General features: G+C 38.2%; 1 non-coding gene and 1 pseudogene across 1 annotated transcript; one reads left to right on the forward strand and one right to left on the reverse strand.

The window, feature by feature from the left end:
* Window positions 1-1985: 1985 nt before the first annotated feature.
* On the reverse strand, window positions 1986-2093 carry LOC148580106 (small nucleolar RNA R71). The gene has a single exon (XR_015896563.1). It is a non-coding gene; the product is annotated as a small nucleolar RNA R71 (small nucleolar RNA).
* A 6441-nt stretch (window positions 2094-8534) lies between these two features.
* LOC148580107 (uncharacterized) lies at window positions 8535-10742 on the forward strand (annotated as a pseudogene).
* The last annotated feature ends 6662 nt before the right edge of the window (window positions 10743-17404 follow it).

The following is a 17404-nucleotide window of genomic DNA, read 5'->3' on the forward strand; positions in this document are numbered from 1 at the left end:
AAAATTGTTCTTCAGAGTTTTTAAGAATGAATTCTAGAGCTTCATGAGATATATTGAAGCCTGGCTGGTTGTTGAGCCATGTCTAATCTTTTGGACCGAGGTTTTCACTTTCCACTATAGAAAGGACATGTCTGTATTTGTTATGCTAAAGCTTGGCTAGCCATTTGGCCATGTCTAATTCTTTTGGACCGAAGCTTTAGACTAACATTGCACGAATCCTGAAATTCTTATTAAAAATTTTGAATTTCTTTATTCTCTTTTTCCGAAATAATTTTTCGAAAAATATACAAAAATTTAATAAAATCATAAAACCAAAAAAATTTTGTGTTTCCTGTTTGAGTCTTCTGTCAAATTTTAAGTTTGGTGTCAATTGCATATTTTTAATTCTTCTTGAAATTTTTGAAAATTCATCACGTGTTCTTCTTTGATCTTCAAGTTGTTCTTGATGATTTTCCTTGTTTGATCTTTACATTTTCTTGTTTTGTGTCTTTTCTTGTTTTTCATATGCACTTTCGAATTATTAGTGTCTAAAGTTTAAAAATTTTTAAGTTGGTGTCTTGCATGTCTTTCTTTTCTTAAAAATTTTTCAAAAATATGTTCTTGATGTTCATCATGATCTTCAAAGTTTTGTTGGTGTTCATCTTGACATTCAAAGTGTCCTTGCATGCATTATTTGTTTTGATCTTAAATTTTTATGTTTTGTGTCATTTTGTTGTTTTTCTCTTTCTTCATTAATTCAAAAATTAAAAATAATATATTTCCCTTATTTTACTCATAAATTTCGAAATTTTGGATTGACTTAGTCAAAATTTTTAAAATTTAGTTGTTTTTTGTTAGTCAAGTCAAAATTTCAATATAAAAATTTTACGTTTTCAAATCTTTTTCAAAAATCAAATCTTTTTCATCTTTCTTTTTAACATTCTCGAATTTCTTAAATAAATTTTCAAAATCTTTTTATTAATTTTATTTCATATTTTCGAAAACTTTACTAACAATTAATGTTTTGATTCAAAAATTTCAAGTTTGTTACTTTCCTGTTAAGAAAGGTTCAATCTTTAAATTCTAGAATCATATCTTTTAATATCTTGTTAATCAAATCATCAACTTTAATTTTCAAAATAAAATCTTTTTAAATTTCTTTTTCAAATATTTTTCAAAATAAATTTAAATCATATCTTTTTAAAATTTTAATTTCAAAATCTTTTTCTAGCCTCTTATCTTTTCAAAATTTATTTTCAAATCTTTTTCAATTAACCACTTGACTTGTTTGTTTTAATTTTAAAAAAAGTTTATTATTTCCTATCTTTTTCAAAACTACCTAACTACTTTTCCACTTCTAATTTTTGAAAATCACTAACCACTTTTTCAAAAATCTTTTTAATTAATTACTTTATTTAGTTTTTAATTTGTTTTATTTATTTTCTTAAAGTTTGAATTCTAACTTAATTAATTAAATAAAAATAAAAATATTTTTCTTTTCCCTCTTCTTAAAAATTCGAACCCTCTCCCTCTCTCTGTGTTCGAATTCCTCTAATTCTCTCTACCTCATTCTTCTATTCTTCTATTCTTATACTCACATAAAGGAATCTCTATACCGTGACATAGAGGATTCCTCTTCTTTTCTATTCTCTTCTTTTTCATATGAGTAGGAACAAGGATAAAGACATTCTTATTGAAGCTGATCCTGAACCTGAAAAGACTCTGAAGACGAAGCTAAGAGAAGCTAAAGCACAACACTCCGGAGAGGACCCCTTACAGAAAATTTTGAAAAAGAAGTAGATATGGCAGCCGAACCCAATAACAATGGTGGATATGCAAGGATGATGCTTGGTGACTTTACTGCACCAACTTCTGACTTCTATGGAAGAAGCATCTCAATTCCTGCAATTGGAATAAACAACTTTGAGCTTAAGCCTCAATTAGTTTCTCTAATGCAGCAGAATTGCAAGTTGAGCAAGCAATTCTTTCCACCTTAAAAGTTGAGCAAGCTTAGAGTGGAAGTCCAAACCTTCAGACAGAAGGAAGGTGAATCCCTCTATGAAGCTTGGGAAAGATACAAGCAATTGATCAGAAGGTGTCCTTCTGACATGCTTTCAGAATGGAGCATCTTATGTATATTCTATGATGATCTATCTGAATTGTCCAAGATGTCATTGGACCACTCTGCTGGTGGATCTCTTCATCTGAAGAAAACCCCTGCAGAAGCCCAAGAACTCATTGAGATGGTTGCAAATAACCAGTTCATGTACACTTCTGAAAGAAATCCTGTGAATAATGGGATGACTCAGAAGAAAGGAGTTCTTGAGATTGATACTCTGAATGCCATATTAGCTCAGAACAAAATATTAACTCAGCAAGTCAATATGATTTCTCAGAATCTAACTGGAATGCAAGCTGCATCCGGTAGTACTAAAGAAGCTTCCTCTGAAGAAGAAGCTTATGACCCTGAGAATCCTGCAATGGAAGAGGTGAATTACATGGGAGAATCCTATGGAAACACCTATAATCCTTCATGGAGAAATCATCAAAATTTCTCATGGAAGGATCAACAGAAGCCACAACAAGGCTTTAATAATAATAATGGTGGGAGAAATAGGTTTGGCAATAGCAAGCCTTTTCCACCATCTTCTGAACAACAGACAGAGAATTCTAAGAAGAGCCTCTCTGACTTAGCAACCATAATCTCTGATCTATCTAAGACCACTCTCAGTTTCATGACTGAAACAAGGTCCTCCATCAGAAATTTGGAGGCACAAGTGGGTCAGCTGAGTAAAAGAGTTACTGAAACTCCTCCAAGTACTCTTCCAAGCAATACAGAAGAGAATCCCAAAAGAGAGTGCAAGGTCAAAACTATAGCCAAAGTGGCCGAACCTGGAGAGAGTAAAAAGGCAGGGATTTCCAATGAGGGAGACCTTGCTAGATGTCCACTAACTATTAAGGAGTTCCCTATTGAGGAACCAAAGGAATCTGAGGCTTATACAGAGACCATATAGATTCCACTGAACTTACTGTTGCCATTCATGAGCTCTGATGAGTATTCTTCCTCTGAAGAGATTGAAGATATTGTTAAAGAGAAAGTAGCTTAGTATATAGGAGCAACCATAAAGCTGAATGCCAAGTTATTTGGTAATGAGACTTGGGAAGATGAACCTCCATTGCTCATCAATATACTGAATACTTTGGTTCAACTGAAATCACCTCAGAAGAAACCGGATCCTGGAAAGTTCTTAATACCCTATACTATAAGCACCATGACCTTTAAGAAGGCTCTGTGTGACCTGGGATTAGGAATAAACCTCATACCACTCTCTGTAATGGAGAAACTAGGGATCTTTGAGGTACAAGCTGCAAGAATCTCTTTAGAGATGGCAGACAAATCAATAAAATAGGCTTATGGACTTGTAGAGGATGTCTTAGTGAAGGTTGAAGGCTTGTACATTCCTGTTGACTTCTTAATCCTAGACACTGGGAAGGATAAGGATGAATCTATTATCCTTGGATGACCCTTCCTAGCCACAGTAAGAGCTGTGATTGATGTGGACAGAGGAGAGTTAGTCCTTCAATTGAATGAGGACTACCTTGTGTTTAAAGCTCAAGGATCTTCTTCTGTAACCATGGAGAGGAAGCATGAAAAGCTTCTTTCAATATAGAGTCAAACAGAGCCCCCACACTCAACTTCTAAGTTTGGTGTTGGGAGGCCACCAGTAAGCTCTGAGTCTCTGTGAAGCTCTCCAGGAGCTCACTGTCAAGCTATTCACATTAAAAAAGCGCTTATTGGGAGGCAACCCAATGTTATTTAATTATATTTAGTTTTATAGACATTTATTTTCCATTTTTATGTTATGTTTTCTTTAGGTAGATGATCATGTAAAGTCACAAAAATAGCTGCAGAATTAAAGTGTAATAAAAAACAGCATAAAAAATAGCACACCCTGGAGGACAGGCTTACTGGCGTTTAAACGCCAGTAAGGATAGCCGAATGGGCATTTAACGCCCAGTCTGGCAGCATTCTGGGTGTTAAATGCCAGAATTGGCAGACAGACTGGCGTTTAACACCAGAAAAGGGTGTCTGGTGGGTGTTAAATGCCAGAAAAGGGCATCATCCTGGCGTTTAACACCAGAAAAAGTAGCAGAGTTGGTGTTAAACGCGAGAAATGGCACACAGAGGGCGTTTAAATGCCAAAAAGGTGCAAGGAGCAGAATTTCTTGACACCTCAGGATCTGTGGACCTCACAGGATCCCCACCTACTCCAACTCACTCTCTCTCCTCTTCACACCTCTCCATAACAGTCTTCCCCAAATACCCTTGACCAATTACATCAATAACTCTTCCCCAAATACCATTCACCTATCAAGTCCTACCCCCATCCCCATAATCTCTTCACCACTCACATCCATCCATCATAAAACCCCACCTACCTCACCATTCAAATTCAAAACATTTCCCTCCCAAACCCAATCTCCTCTTACACGAATTCCCTCTCCCTTTTACCCTATAAATACCCCTCCTTACCACCTTCAATTTCACACATCATACATACTTAAACCCCCTTGGTCGAAACCAACACTCCCCTCCATCTCATCTATTTCTTCTTCTTCTCCTCATTTCTTTCTTCTTTTACTCAAGGACGAGCAAACCTTTTAAGTTTGGTGTGGGAAAAAGCTCTGCTTTTTATTTTTCCATGACCATTAATGGCACCTAAGGCCGGAGAAACCTCTAGAAAGAGGAAAGGGAAGGCAATTGCTTCCACCTCCGAGTCATGAGAGATGGAGAGATTCATCTCAAAAGTCCATCAAGACCACTTCTATGATTTTTTGTCCAAGAAAAGGGTGATTCCCGAAGTCGCCTTCATGCTCAAAAAGAGTGAATATCTGGAGATCCAACGTGAGGTTCGGAGAAGAGGTTGGGAAGCTCTCACCAACCCCATCCAACAAGTCAGAATCTTAATGGCTCAAGAGTTCTATGCTAATGCATGGATCACTAAGAACCATGATCAAATTATGAACCCGAACCCAAAGAATTGGCTCACAATGGTTTGAGGGAAGTACTTAGATTTCAGTCCAGATACTGTAAGGTTGGCATTCAATTTGCCAATGATGCAAGGAGATCCTCATCAGAGTCAACTTTGATCAAAGGTTGGACCAAGTCCTCATGGACATCTGTGTGGAAGGAGCTTAATGGAAGAGAGACTCCAAAGGCAAGCCTGTTCAACTGAGAAGGCTTGACCTCAAGCCCGTGGCTAGGGGATCGTTGGAATTCATCCAACGCTCTATCATTCCTACTATCAACCGGTCTGAAGTTACAATAGACCGGGCTATCATGATCCAGAGTATCATGAATAGAGAGGAAGTAGAAGTTCACGAGATCATACTTCTAGAACTATACAAGGTAGCAGACAAGCCCTCCACTTTGGCAAGGTTAGCCTTCCCTCATGTTATCTGTAACCTATGCAATTCAGCTGGAATTGTAATAAAGGAAGACAACCTCATTGAAGAGGACAAGCCCATCACTAAAAGAGGATGGAGCAAACAAGAGAGCCCACTCATGGACCTCAACATGAGCATGAAGAAGTCCCTCATCAAGAAATCCCTGAGATACTGATGACAAGTCATATTGACCCAGTTTTACTAGCCTTTTTCTTTATTTTTATTTAGTTTTATACACTTTCTTGCATCCTAAGAAATCAATTTGGAATGAAAATGCACAATTTCTTTGAATCAAACAACCACCATGAAATTGATGCTAAATCATGAGGTTTAAGCTAAATTTAATTAATTTTTAATGATTTATAAACCTTGTGAATTTGGTGATACTTTGATTGGTTGTTTTGATTAATTGTAGGTGAAGAAAAGAAGAGAAAAAGAAAAGCGTGGCCTAGGAAGCGTGGTTCAAGGAAGAGGAAGTGTGGCCATGAAAGGAGGAAGTGTGGTGCAACAAACCATGAAGCTCACTCCAAGAGCACCAAGCTCACTAAATGAGCGCTACACTCACTCCCAAGGGACCAAGGCACAAAGCTCAGCTCACTTTGTGAGCTAAGCACAACATGAGGCCAAGAAACAAGGAATGAAGAACCAAGCTCAGCTCACAAAGTGAGCATTATCGAGAGCACTAAGGAAATAATTCAAGGAAAATGATTTGCAAATGCATGCTCCAAGACTTGAACCCATGACCAAAGGGGAGGGGGGAGGCGCCACTCACAAGGAAAAATAAGCCAAAATTGGCCAAATGCACTCCCTAAGGTTCGAACCCCACACCATGAGGAAGCAAGGAAGCAAGGCAACCAAAGAAATGGGCAGCGCATGCTTCCCGTAGGTTTCGAACCAAGGAGCTCTCATTGTGAGCACCAAAGCTCAGCTCACTTGGAGAGCTGAGTGCTACCTCTTAGTGCATAAAGCACACCTTGACAAGGTCAAGGAAGCAAGGCACGCAACAAATTGACAAGGTCCCTGGGCAGCACACAGCGCACAACATTTGGCACCAAGGCACCAATGCTCAGCTCACAAAGTGAGCTGAGCTCTCCCCTGATGCACCCCAAGACAGCAGCATGCTACCAATGCTTCCCCACACTAAGTGTCAAAGCTCAGCTCACTTTGTGAGCTGAGCATTCCCCTGGAAGCATATTACCCATGGGCTGAAAATTCAACCAAAAGTCCAATTTAATTCAAATCTTCACCAAATCAAAAGCCCATCCAAATTCCAATATCCAAGAATAGAAAGTGTATAAATAGGAGTTAGTTTGATGTAATTAGGGAGCTGAATTTTATTTTGAATTTTTCTTTGAACTTTCATTTTCATTTTGAGCTTTTTTTGAGTTTAGATTTCAGAGAACATGGAAGGAGAATTGATCTCTCTTCTTCTTGGTTCTTGCTTGAGCACTCTTTAATTTTCTTGCTTTGGATCTTGGGTGGAGAATTGAAGAACTTTTGTTTCAATCTCACCTTGAGATCTCTTCTTTAATTTTCTGCATAATTGAATTTCATTTTTTGTTCATTGCTTCTTCTTCTACAATTTCTGAAATTCTCTTTTCTTTATTTCCTTTGCAATTGTTCTTGTTAGATCAAGGAAGGATTTGAGATCTAGACTTGTTATCTAGTCTCTTCCACTCCTGAGATCTTCAATCTCTTTTACATTGATGCAAATTAAGCACTGCTTTCCTACTTTTAAATTCTTCAAGTCATTTTACTTTTCTGTTAAGATCCACACCACTGCACTTAGATTTTCTCTTTTATGTTTAATGCAATTTAATTGTTCTTGTTCAGATTTTGCAATCCCAATTCCCAATTCCTTTTATTATTCAAGCAATTTACATTTCTTGCACTTTAAGCTTCAGCCATTTACATTTCTTGCAATCTAAGTTTCTACAATTTATATTACTTGCACTTTAAGAATCTGCTACTTTACTGCTCTTTAATTTACTGCACTTTAATCCTCTCCTTTTACATTTCAAGCAATTTAGTTTCTGCAAAGCACAAATCACTCAACCAATACTTGATTCGCTTGACTAAATCAACCACTAAACTAAAATTGCTCAATCCTTCAATCCCTGTGGGATCGACCTCACTCTTGTGAATTATTATTACTTGATGCGACCTGGTACACTTGCCGGTGAGTTTGGGTGTTGGAATTCGTTTCCACAAAAATCCCATCAAGTTTTTGGCGCCGTTGCCGGGGATTGATTAGATTGACAATGATTAAGTGAAGTGGAGATCTAGATTAAGCACTTTTTCTTTGTTTTTATTTTCTGTTTCTTTAATTTTTGACTAACCCACTAACTGTTTGAATTTTTGCTTAGGCCAATTAACATTTCACTTCAGCCATGGATTGAAGTTTTATTGCTTTCTGGTGTGTGATTTTTATGCTTTGGTTGTATGTCAGGTACAAGGAGAATTACACCCACTTTTTGTGAACAAGACGAAAGAACCCTCAGAAGATTAAGAAGAGCCGAAAGAGGGAAAAACATTGTTGGAGAAGAGGAGTCAGAAAAAGAATTCCAAGATATGGAGGAACACTTAACAAATCCACCAAATGGAACAGAAGGAGCAGCCAATAACAACAATAATCCACCACAGAGAAGAGTTTTGGCTTCCTATACATGTGCAGATCCTAGACATTGTGGGAGTAGCATTCTTACCCCAAATGTTAATGCAAATAACTTTGAACTAAAGCCACAACTCATCACCTTGGTTCAAAACAATTGTTCTTATGGAGGAGGACCACTTGAAGACCCTAACCAACACTTGTCCACCTTCTTGAGGATTTGTGACACTGTCAAAACCAATGGTGTGCACCCTGACAGTTACAAGCTACTGCTATTTCCATTTTCTCTCAGAGACAAAGCCACTCAATGGTTTACCCAAGGGACAGTATCAAAAATTGGGATGATCTAGTAACCAAGTTCCTTGCCAAGTTTTACCCACCTCAAAGAGTTATTAGATTGAAGACTGAAGTGCAAACATTCACACAAATGGATGCTGAACCCTTGTATGAGGCATGGGAACGATATAAAGCTCTAATCAGAAAGTGTCCACCGGGAATGTTTAGTGAGTGGGACAGATTGCAGAATTTCTATGAAGGCTTGACACTGAAATCTCAAGAGGCTTTGGATTATTCAGCAGGAGGCTCTTTTCAACTAATGAAAACGGCAGAGGAAGCCCAAAATCTCATTGATATGGTGGCCAACAATCAATATTTCTTTGCTCACCAAAGGCAACGCCAACCATCACAAAGGAAAGGAGTGATGGAGTTGGAAGGAGTGGACTCAATCCTAGCTCAAAACAAAATGATGCAGCAGCAAATTCAACAATAATTTGAGCACATGGCCAAGAGGATTGATAGCCTTCAAGTTGCAGCAGTCAACACAAGCCAACCATCATCCACATGGGGGCAAAATGAAGAAACTCAAGAGGAGCAGCAGCAAGAACAAGTCCAGTACATGCACAACCAAAATTCTGGGCCAAATGAAGTCTATGGTGATACTTACAACCCTTCATGGAAGAACCATCCCAACCTCAGATGGGGAGACAACCATAATCAAATTCAGTAGCCATGGCAGAGAAACTCAAACCAGAACAATTGGAAAAACACAAACCAAAATAGCCAACAGAATAATAGCCAAACCACTTATAGAAAACCACAAAACACTTACCCCAATTCTAACCATCATCCATCCAATAACCAAGCCTCAAACCAAAACACTTATCCTCAACCCTCCACACCTCACAATCAACCAATTTCACAAGACTCTCAGAGGCTTAACAACTTGGAGCTCTTGATGGAAAAGATGATGAAGAATCAAGAGATGACATTGAGGAATCAGGAAGCCTCCATAAAAAATATGGAAAGGCAAATCGGACAACTCTCCAAGCAAATCACCATTGAGAGGCCATCAAGCTCACTACCTAGTGACACTATCCCCAATCCAAAAGAGGAGTGCAAGGCAATACAACTAAAGAGTGGCAAGACCCTGGTGAAAAATGAAGAAGCAACCAAGAAACCAAAGGAAAGTGACAAGAAACAAGCTGAGGAAGAAAAGGCCAATGATGAGAATGCAACAACAAGCAAGCATGCCTCCGAGGAGCTCAAAGATAAGGAAGACCGGCCACAAAAATCAAGAGAAGGGAAGGAAGCAATAAGAGAGCCAATCAAGGAACAAAGGCAGGGAGTGAACTTCACACCACCTTTGCCATATCCTCAAAGGTTCAACAAGGAGACTAAGGACCAACACTTTCCAAAATTTCTTGAAGTCTTCAAAAAGTTGGAGATCAATATTCCCTTAGCTGAAGCACTTGAGCAAATGCCCATGTATGCAAAGTTCTTAAAAGAACTTATCAACAAGAAGAGGAGTTGGCAAGAAAAGGAGACTGTGCTTCTCATTGAAGAGTGCAGTGCACTCATCAGAAAAGGACTCCTTCCCAAGTTGGAAGACCCTGGAAGTTTCTTCCTACCTTGCACCATTGGAAATCTACTTATCAACAAGGGGATGTGTGACTTAGGAGCAAGCATAAATTTAATACCATCATCCTTAGTTAAAAAGCTTGGCATAGGGAAGGTGAAACCAATACAGATGTCCTTAGAAATGGTGGACCAGTCAATAGTATATCCCAAGGGAGTGATTGAGAACCTTTTAGTTAAGGTTGACAAGTTCATTTTTCCTGCGGACTTTGTAATACTGAAGACTGAAGAAGAAGAAAACAATTCAATCATCTTGGGAAGGCCATTTTTGGCCACTACTAGAGCCATCATAGATGTAGAGCAGGGATAACCAACTCTCAGGATGCATGAGGACAGCATTATCCTGAAAGTGTTTCCAGAACCACAAATTATTGAAGAAGGAAGCAAGAGAGTCAGTGACTGTTCTCCAAGGCAAACAACCAACAACACATTGGAACAGAGAAATGAGCATGTGCAAGAAGAAGAAGGAATTCAAGAAGGAATCAGGATGATAAATAAGAAGGAAGATACCACAGCTAAGGCTGCTGTCAAGGAAGAAAGGTTAACAAGAAAAAGGAAGAAAAACAAGAAGAAGGCTCACAAAGGGTGGAAGAATAAAAAAATTCCAACTGAAGGACTCTCCAAAGGCGACAAGGTGCAACTAATATATCAGCAGCTGGGAACTGAGGATCATTACACTGTTAACCAAGTACTCTCTCTTGAGCATGTGGAAATTGAGCACCAAGGGACAAAGAAGAAGCTCACAGTCAGAGGGGACAAGCTGAGGCACTACAATCATCAACCACCATAAAAGAAGGGTTCAATGTCAAGCTAATGACAATAAAAAAGCGCTCCGTGGGAGGCAACCCATGATTTAAGATTCTTGCTTGTTTTAAATTCAATAAATTATGATCACCTCAGCATGATTTTGAAAATATTTGACAGATGCATACATTGTTTTGGAACATATGCTAGACTTCTAAGTTTGGTGTGCCTGACAGCACACAAAGGCTAACTTTTCAAGCACCTTTAGATCATATGCTTAGTCATTTCGATGAAGTATATGACCAAGCATTAAGTTTGGTGTCTGCATATGTATCAATTGTGAGAAAGATCAACTTTTGTTCAAAAAAAAAATTTCAAAATCATATAGAGATGAATCATGCATTATTTTATTTTAAGAATTTATGAATTAAAATTTATGATGAAAGTATCAATTGTGACAAATGCTTGTTCTTAACACTAATCTCATAGCAAGAGACAAGTTTGGTGTTCACCAAATCTTGGTTCACTAAGTAAGGGGACACAATTGATCTTTCATGAAAAAAAATATATATATATATATATATATATATATAACGCAATCATCTTTTCTCACCACCGTGCTTCAAGTGTATCCTAAAGCACATCAATTTTGTTTGATTAGAAAAAAAGAAGCTGAAGTAAAGTTAAGGTAAGGGAACGGCTATGACAAATCAAGAGGAGGGTCACATGTGCCTAGAGAGGTGTGCCAACTTTGGAAAGCAAAAATTCTGCATGATAGTCACCTTGAGGGACGGACCCCATGCAACCAATAAGAAGAGAATCCTTGTCAATCTTCAAGAGAACATGCAAGCCGTCCATATCATAAAGTTACTAGGTTGTTCAACTTAATCTCCACCCTTCACAAGCCATAACCGAACCATTCCCCAAGTATGGTCTTCGGCCAACTCTTTTGTTTCCTTGCCTATAAAAGAGTGAGACATCTCTTGAATCACATGTCCCTACAAACCCTCTCTACAAACATAAATCTTTACCTCCACCCTTTTGCAATTCTATACATATACACCACCTCTCTCATAACAACAACGTTTCCTCCCTCACCCTCTTAACACCACAAAACCGAACCTCAAAGCCACCCTTGTTTTATCTCCTTGATTGCACTCATGGCTTCATCAAGCTCAAGGAGAAGGCCAGGCAAGGAACCAATGGTGACCGAACCTCCTACCTATGATACAAAGAGATTTAGATCTCAGTTTCATGAAGGAAAATATCATAGGTTCATGAAGGCAAAGCTCATCATCTAAGAAAGGTATTTTGAGCTGAAAGAAGAAGAATACCCCATCATGAAACAAATCACTAGGGAAAGAAGGTGGGACCTGCTATGCGATCCCCTCCCCAAAATTAGTGCACTCATGATCAGGGAGTTCTATGCAAATGCCGTGAAGGAAAGTGAAGGCAGCCCCTCTTACAAAAGCTATGTTAGAGGAACTGAAGTGGATTTCAGTCTAGCATCTATTACAAGGGCCTTGAAGCTGAGAACCATAACTTATGAAGAACCCAGTTATGATGCCAGATTGCAGAACGAGAATGATCCGGATGAAATTCTCCAGGGGATATGCTTGGAAGGCACAGATTGGGAAAGAGATTCAAAAGGAGTCCCAAGCCGATTGAAAAGAATAAATCTCATTCCTGAAGCCAAGGGATGGTATGAGACAATAAGGAGATCCATACTCCCCACGGGAAACACCTCAGCGGTCACAATCAAGCGAGCACTCTTGACATACTGTATCTTACATGGAGGAGAAATCAACCTTGCACAACTCATAGCTGATAGTATTCAAGAGATAGCTGAGAGCACAAACAAATCCACTAGGCTTGGCCATCCGAGCACAATTCTAAGGTTGTGTACTAGAGCTGGAGTGATCTTTGAAGATGAGGACACAAAGAAAGTAAGAAGGGGAGCAGGAATAACAAGGAAAACCATGGAAGGAATTGCTGAGGATGATGATCAAGATGAAGGGCCCCAAAGAAGAAGAAGATCAGAGGAAGGAGGAGAACAAGCTCACAGTGCCATTGACATGAGTCAACTACAAAGAGTTCTTGAAGAAATATCACAGCAAAATGTGATAGCACAAGAACAGTACTCAAGATGCCAAGAGCAATATCTAGAGCACCGGGAGCAATACTTGAAAGACAGGGAGCAACATGAAGCTTGGCAGCACAGAATGGAGGAAAGATTGGAAAGCTGGCAGCAACAATCAATGGCCCAACAACAAGAATTTCAAGCCAAGATTCTTGAGGGACAAAGGGAACTAACAACAGGACTTCAAGAGTCATATGATAAGATGTTCTTGACCCAAGCCAAGTATGGGGAGTATACTCATAACTTGTATCAGTGGAAGAACATTCATCACACTATTGGAGAGGTTAGACATGTGCAACAATCAAATTGTAACGAAGATGTGCAAGCAAAATTGGAGTACTTAAGCCGTTGCATGCCAGCAATCAATCCACAAATCAAATCATTTGATCAATGCCAAGAACTTAGAGACCGCCAGGCAGCAAAGTCAAGATTAGAAGAAGTTGGGCTTTCAGGTCTCACAGATTCTATTTGGGACAGAAGATGTCCTCGTGAGGAAGCTCAAGATTATGGACAAAAGAGGAAAAAGAAGAAGGGAGAATCCAGCAAATCCAAAAGAATGGAAATGCCTGACAAATAGAGGTGGTGAAGTTTCTCTTCTTATTCGTTCTTAAATAAGGAAGATGCATGTCTGAAACATGACATGCCTCCCATTGCTTTATGTTCTACTATTCCTGTTGTTTGCATTAGTAGTTAACTAAGAATAAACTATCTGCATAATAAGTGTCATCATTCAACAACTTGAAAACCTTGTTTTGTTTTCCCTTACTATTTGAATAAAAGAGAGATGTTTGGTTTAGAAAAGTAATAGTTCAATGTTGCAGAAGTTAGAATGAAAGTTAGTGGTGGTGTGTGTTTGAATTAATTGTTAGCTCATAGAATAAAAGCTGCAAAATGACATGTTTCTTAAAGCCTAATCTAGTTTGCTGCTATGATGTCTCAATCAATGAAAGTACCTTGAAAGTAAACCAAAATAGAAGAAGAAAAAGAAAGAAGAAAAGCCAAAAGTTGGCAAAGAAAAAAAAACAATAAGGCTAGACACCAATAGCTTGGACCCTAGGACATATGCCTGTGGTGTTTGTGTACTAGGATATGCTTGGACAAGTAAGTTCTAAGGAGTATTTTGAAACTTAGCAACTTAGATCAACTGATTTGGGATTGCCAACTGAAAGTCCACAATAAAGAGCAACCTAGCTACAAAACATTTAGTGATCCAAAGAGATGCTGAGCATCAATGATCCTAGGAAGAACAAAGTGAGCCATGTGTCTGTGGTGAAGAAATGTTGAGTAAAATAAGGCCAAAGGCCACTGCAACATTTGACACCAAGCCTTCAATAAGAAATAAGTTCTGTAATGCAAAAAGAAAGAAGAAAAGCTGACAAGGGAAATGAGAAAAAAGTGAAGATTCATAGTAGCAACCTTAGTGAACCCTTAAAGGAACATTGTTTATTTTGACAGCAATTAATAAATGAGCTACTTTTGATCTGCATAAAGCCCCATAGACCAAGTTCAACTATCTGCCTAATAAGAACATATATACTTATCTATTTCATTCTATCTTCTCTTATGTTTGATGCTTGCTTGGGGACAAGCAAGTTTTAAGTTTGGTGTTGTGATGACAAGTCATATTGACCCAGTTTTACTAGCCTTTTTCTTTATTTTTATTTAGTTTTATACACTTTCTTGCATCCTAAGAAATCAATTTGGAATGAAAATGCACAACTTCTTTGAATCAAACAACCACCATGAAATTGATGCTAAATCATGAGGTTTAAGCTAAATTTAATTGATTTTTAATGATTTATAAACCTTGTGAATTTGGCGATACTTTGATTGGTTGTTTTGATTAATTGTAGGTGAAGAAAAGAAGAAAAAAAAGAAAAGTGTGGCCTAGGAAGCGTGGTTCAAGGAAGAGGAAGTGTAGCCAAGAAAGGAGGAAGTGTTGTGCAACAAACCATGAAGCTCACTCCAAGAGCACCAAGCTCACTAAATGAGCGCTACACTCACTCCCAAGGGACCAAGGCACAAAGCTCAGCTCACTTTGTGAGCTGAGCACAACATGAGGCCAAGAAACAAGGAAAGAAGAACCAAGCTCAGCTCACAAAGTGAGCATTATCGAGAGCACTAAGGAAATAATTCAAGGAAAATGATTTGCAAATGCATGCTCCAAGACTTGAACCCATGACCAAAGGGGAGGGGGGAGGCACCACTCACAAGGAAAAATAAGCCAAAATTGGCCAAATGCACTCCCCAAGGTTCGAACCCCACACCTTGAGGAAGCAAGGAAGCAAGGCAACCAAAGAAATGGGCAGCGAATGCTTCCCGTAGGTTTCAAACCAAGGAGCTCTCATTGTGAGCACCAAAGCTCAGCTCACTTGGAGAGCTGAGCGCTACCTCTTGGTACATAAAGCACACCTTGAGAAGGTCAAGGAAGCAAGGCACGTAACAAATTGACAAGGTCCCTGGGCAGCACAGAGCGCACAACATTTGGCACCAAGGCACCAACGCTCAGCTCACTCCCTGATGCACCCCAAGACATCAGCACGCTACCAATGCTTCCCCACACTAAGTGTCAAAGCTCAGCTCACTTTGTGAGCTGAGCACTCCCCTGGAAGCATATTACCCATGGGCTGAAAATTCAACCAAAAGTCCAATTTAATTCAAATCTTCACCAAATCAAAATCCCATCCAAATTCCAATATCCAAGAATAGAAAGTGTATAAATAGGAGTTAGTTTGATGTAATTAGGGAGCTGAATTTTATTTTGAATTTTTCTTTGAACTTTTATTTTCATTTTGAGCTTTTTTTTGAGTTTAGATTTCAGAGAACTTGGAAGGAGAATTGATCTCTCTTCTTCTTGGTTCTTGCTTGAGCACTCTTTAATTTTCTTGCTTTGGATCTTGGGTGGAGAATTGAAGAACTTCTGTTTCAATCTCACCTTGAGATCTCTTCTTTAATTTTCTGCATAATTAAATTTCATTTTCTGTTCATTGCTTCTTCTTCTACAATTTCTGCAATTCTCTTTTCTTTATTTCCTTTGCAATTGTTCTTGTTAGATCAAGGAAGGATTTGAGATCTAGACTTGTTATCTAGTCTCTTCCACTCCTGAGATCTTCAATCTCTTTTACATTGCTGCAAATTAAGCACTGCTTTCCTACTTTTAAATTCTTCAAGTCATTTTACTTTTCTGTTAAGATCCACATCACTGCACTTAGATTTTCTCTTTTATGTTTAATGCAATTTAATTGTTCTTGTTCAGATTCTGCAATCCCAATTCCCAATTCCTTTTATTATTCAAGCAATTTACATTTCTTGCACTTTAAGCTTCAGCCATTTACATTTCTTGCAATCTATGTTTCTGCAATTTATATTACTTGCACTTTAAGAATCTGCTACTTTACTGCTCTTTAATTTACTGCACTTTAATCCTCTCCTTTTACATTTCAAGCAATTTAGTTTCTGCAAAGCACAAATCACTCAACCAATACTTGATTCGCTTGACTAAATCAACCACTAAACTAAAATTGCTCAATCCTTCAATCCCTGTGGGATCGACCTGACTCTTGTGAGTTATTATTACTTGATGCGACCCGGTACACTTGCCGGTGAGTTTGGGTGTTGGAATTCGTTTCCACAAAAATCCCATCAGATACCCCAAGGGATGCATTTTCCTCGAAACAACTATTGGGAGCAACTCAACACTTCTTTAGGTGAATTGAGTTTCAACATGGGGCAACTAAGGATGGAGCACCAAGAGCACTCCATAATCCTCCATGAAATCAAAGAGGACCAAAAGGCCATGAGAGAGGAGCAACAAAGGCAAGGAAGAGACATAGAGGAGCTCAAGCACTCCATAGGATCTTCAAGAGAAAAAACTAGTCGCCATCACTAAGATGGACCCGTTCTTTAATTTTCTTGTTCTTATTTTTCTGTTTTTCGGTTCCTATGCTTTATATTTTGTCTATGTTTGTGTCTTTAATTTATTACATGATCATTAGTGTCTAGTGTCTATGTCTTGAAGCTATGAATGATTCCATGAATCCTTCACCTTTCTTAAATGAAAAATGTTTTCTGAAAAAGAAAAAGAAGTACTTGAGTTTCGAATTCTATCTTGAAAATAGTTTAATTATTTTGATGTGGTAGCAATACTTTTTGTTTTCTGAATGAATACTTGAACAGTGCATATTTTTTATAGTGAAGTTTATGAATGTTAAAATTGTTGGCTCTTGAAAGAATAATAAAAAAGAAAAATGTTATTGATAATCTAAAAAATCATAAAATTGATTCTTGAAGTAAGAAAAAGCAATGAAAAACACAAACAGCTTGAGAAAAAAATTTTTTTCAAAAAATAAAAGAAAGAAAAAGAAAAAGCAAGCAGAAAAAGCCAATAACCCTTTAAACCAAAAGGCAAGGGTAAAAGAGGATCCAAGGCTTTGAGCATTAATGGATAGGAGGGCCCAAAGGAATAAAATCCTGGCCTAAGCGGCTAAATCAAGCTGTCCCCTAACCATGTGCTTGTGGCATCAAGGTGTCAAGTGAAAAGCTTGAGACTGAGCGGTTAAAGTCGTGAT

The sequence above is a fragment of the Arachis ipaensis genome, chromosome B10 (genome assembly GCF_059453495.1).
Source record: "Arachis ipaensis isolate K30076 ecotype BB chromosome B10, ASM5945349v1, whole genome shotgun sequence".
Classification (NCBI taxonomy): domain Eukaryota; kingdom Viridiplantae; phylum Streptophyta; class Magnoliopsida; order Fabales; family Fabaceae; genus Arachis; species Arachis ipaensis.